Source organism: Mustela putorius, unplaced genomic scaffold, assembly GCF_011764305.1.
Source record: "Mustela putorius furo isolate JIRA1106 unplaced genomic scaffold, ASM1176430v1.1 tig00001692_pilon_pilon_pilon, whole genome shotgun sequence".
Classification (NCBI taxonomy): domain Eukaryota; kingdom Metazoa; phylum Chordata; class Mammalia; order Carnivora; family Mustelidae; genus Mustela; species Mustela putorius.
The window spans coordinates 246,835-250,831 of NW_025421844.1; the positions used below are offsets into that span (position 1 = coordinate 246,835).

Here is a 3,997-nt window from a genome sequence, read left to right on the forward strand (position 1 = left end):
TTGCAGCATTTTCCTAGCACTTTTTCAATGTTTATTCTTTCATATATTAAAGGTATTTTTAAACTTGGCTCTGATAGAATTATTAACTCTGAATGGGAATTTATAATTTTTTATAATATTGGTGTCCTTCTCCAATGTTTCCTACCAATAAATTCATTTTTAAAAGATTTTATTTATTTGACAGACAGGGATAACAAGTAAGCAGAGAGGTAGGCAGGGTGGGGAAACAGGCTCCTATCTGAGCAGAAAGTCTGATGGGGGGATATATTTCAGGTCCCCAGGATCATGACCTGAGCCACAGGCAGAGCCTTCAACCCACTGAGACACTCAGGAACCCAATAAATGAATTTTTAAACCAACAAAGAAAAAGAATGCTACATATTGTAAAAGTGCCATCTAAAAAAGTGATCTACAAACAATGCAATCTTTGTTTTTAACTTGTAAAGAATTGAATCTATGTCTGGAGCTAACTATATACTCAGAAGACATACAAATAAGGTCTTCCCTCCACTGAATAAAATAGCCCAGCCCAGACTATGCAGCTGGGAGAGGAGCCCCAGTCTTGGGTTTTCCAGGTGTTTACATTCACTGAGCAGGACAGAACACAGAGAATTCACCATGGGATTTGTGCTTGGCTGGGTTTTCCTTCTTGCTCTTTTAAAAGGTAATTTATTGAGAACAAAAAACTTTGAGGGTGTGAGTGGATGTGAGTGAGAGAAACCATGGATGTGACTAGGATGTCTTGTGTCTGCAGGTGTCCAGTGTGAGGTGCAGCTGGTGGAGTCTGGGGGAGACCTGGTGAAGCCTGGGGGGTCTCTGAGACTCTCCTGTGCAGCCTCTGGATTCACCATCAGTAACAATGAAATGAACTGGGTCCGCCAGGCTCCAGGGATGGGGCTTCAGTGGGTCGCATATATTAAGAGTGTTGGAAGCACATACTATGCAGACTCTGTGAAGGGCTGATTCACCATCTCCAGAGACAACAGCAAGAACACGCTGCATCTGCATATGAGCAACCTGAATGCTGAGGACACGGCTGTGTATTACTGTGCGAGAGACACAGTGAGGGGCCCTCAGTGTGAGCCCAGACACAAACCTCAAACTACAAGGGTATCAGACCAGCAGAGGGTGCACACTCCTCACCAATTATGTCTTTAATCCCAGGAGCAGGTGCAGATGGAGTCTATGACATATTTCCTGCCAGGGTTTGGGGTTTCCTCTCCATAGAGCAGTTTCCCCAAGGGAGCCTCCTTGACATTATTCTGTGTTTACCTATTCCCTCTCTGACTTAGAAACTTAGGTGTAACAAGAGGAAATATATATTAACATGCAAAAGAAAAAAAAAAGGAGTCAGTTACATTAGTTTTCTCTTGTCCTTAAATACCAATAAATTACAAATATCCTGATGCAGGTCAACAAGACCTTTATAAGAATCTCAGTGACACTCACGATGGATAACAAGAACCTCCAGTGGAGCCAGAAGAACACACACACACACACACACACACACACACACACACACACAGGAATAAAACCTCCACTGAAAAAATAAAATGAAATTTAAGAAAATAGTAGAAAACCTCTATCACCATCCTGTCATTTATTTGCAGCAAAGGTGGCCCTAAGACAAAAATACACCTCAAAGAGGAGCACCTCAAGAAGCAAGAAGAATCTCAAATAAACAACCTAACATTACACCTATAAGATGCTAGAGAAAGAGCAACTGAATTCTACATATAGCAGAAGGAAGGAAATAGCAAGATTAAAGCAGAAAGAGACTATATAGAAACTAAGAAACACAGAATGGATCAAATAAACCGGGTGTGATTCTTTTTTTTTTTTAAATTAAATTAGCCAAGGTATAGTACATCATTGATTTGTGATATAATATTCACTATTCCTTCTGGTCAGTATAAAACCTTGTGCTCATCACGTCCCGTAATACTTAGGGGGAAAAAACACAATACACCTGAGAATCCTCTACTTAACTTGATCAAAATAAAAGATAAAGGGCCCCCCCCCCAAATAATAAAGAGATCTATCTGGTCCAGTGTTATTCAAAGCCCTTATTTCCTTGGTGCATGAACAATGAATTCTGGAACACTAAAACGAAATTTTAAAAACCTGAAAAAAATTCTTTGTTCTTTTTTAATGTTCAATTAGCCAACATATATTACACCATTAGTTTTTGATGTAGAGTTCAAAGTTGCATTAGTTGTGTATAACACCGAGTGCTCATCACATCACCTTTCCTCAATACTCATCATCTGACTACCACATCCCCCACCACCCTCCCTTTTGTAATCCTTGTTTCCCAGAATCCAGAAGCTCTCATGGTTTGTCTCCCTCGATGATTTCTTTTTTTTTTTTTTAATTTAATTTCATTTTTCAGTGTTCCAAGATTCACTGTTTATGCACCACACCCAGTGCTCCATGCAATACGTGTCCTCCTTGATACTCACGACCAGGCTCACCCATCCCTCCACCCTCCTCCACTCCAGAGCCCTCATTTTGTTTCTAATAGTTCACAGTCTTTCATGTTTCATATCCCCCTCCAATTTCCCCCAATTCACTTTTCCTTTTCCTCTCCTAATGCACTATGTTACTCTTTATGCTCCACAAGTAAGTAAAACGTATAATTGAATTCTCTGTGGTCCTCCTCACTATTCCTTATGTTCCACATAGAAGTGAAACCATAGAATAAATATCTTTCTCTGCTTGACTTATTCTACTTGACAAAATACCTTCCGGTTCCATCCAAGTTGATGAAATGGTAGGTATTCAACCTTTCTGATGGCTGAGTAATATTCTATTGTATATATGGAACACATCTTCTTTTTTATTAAATATGTTTATTTTCAGCATAACAGTATTCATTATTTTTGCATCACACCCAGTTCTCCATGAATTCCATGCCCTCTATAATACCCAAAACCTGGTACCCCAACCTCCCACACCCCACCACCACTTCAAACCCCTCAGATTGTTTTTCAAAGTCCATAGTCTATCATGATTCACCCCCCATTCCAATTTCCCCCAACTCCCTTCTCTCTCTAACTCCCCATGTCCTCCATGCTATTTGTTATGCTCCACAAATAAGTAAAACCATATGATAATTGACTCTCTCTGCTTGATTTATTTCATTCAGCATAATCTCTTCCAGTCCCGTCCATGTTGCTACAAAAGTTGGGTATTCATCCTTTCTGATGGACCCATAATACTCCGTAGTGTATATGGACAACATCTTTCTTTTTTTTTTTTTTTTTTTAAATTTTTTATTTTTATAAACATATATTTTTATCCCCAGGGGTACAGGTCTGTGAATCACCAGGTTTACACACTTCACAGCACTCACCAAATCACATACCCTCCCCAATGTCCATAATCCCACCCCCTTCTCCCAAACCCCCTCCCCCCGGCAACCCTCAGTTTGTTTTGTGAGATTAAGAGTCACTTATGGTTTGTCTCCCTCCCAATCCCATCTTGTTTCATTTATTCTTCTACCCACTTAAGCCTCCATGTTGCATCACCACTTCCTCATATCAGGGAGATCATATGATAGTTGTCTTTCTCTGCTTGACTTATTTCGCTAAGCATGATACGCTCTAGTTCCATCCATGTTGTTGCAAATGGCAAGATTTCATTTCTTTTGATGGCTGCATAGTATTCCATTGTGTATATATACCACATCTTCTTGATCCATTCATCTGTTGATGGACATCTAGGTTCTTTCCATAGTTTGGCTATTGTGGACATTGCTGCTATAAACATTCGGGTGCATGTGTCCCTTTGGATCACGACATTTGTATCTTTAGGGTAAATACCCAATAGTGCAATTGCTGGGTCATAGGGCAGTTCTATTTTCAACATTTTGAGGAACCTCCATGCTGTTTTCCAGAGTGGCTGCATCAGCTTGCATTCCCACCAACAGTGTAGGAGGGTTCCCCTTTCTCCGCATCCTCGCCAGCATCTGTCATTTCCTGACTTGTTGATTTTA

The 3,997-nt window shown here is 40.2% G+C and overlaps 1 pseudogene; it reads left to right on the plus strand.

Moving 5' to 3' along the window:
• Positions 1–548: 548 nt before the first annotated feature.
• LOC101685907 lies at positions 549–1,158 on the plus strand (annotated as a pseudogene).
• The last annotated feature ends 2,839 nt before the right edge of the window (positions 1,159–3,997 follow it).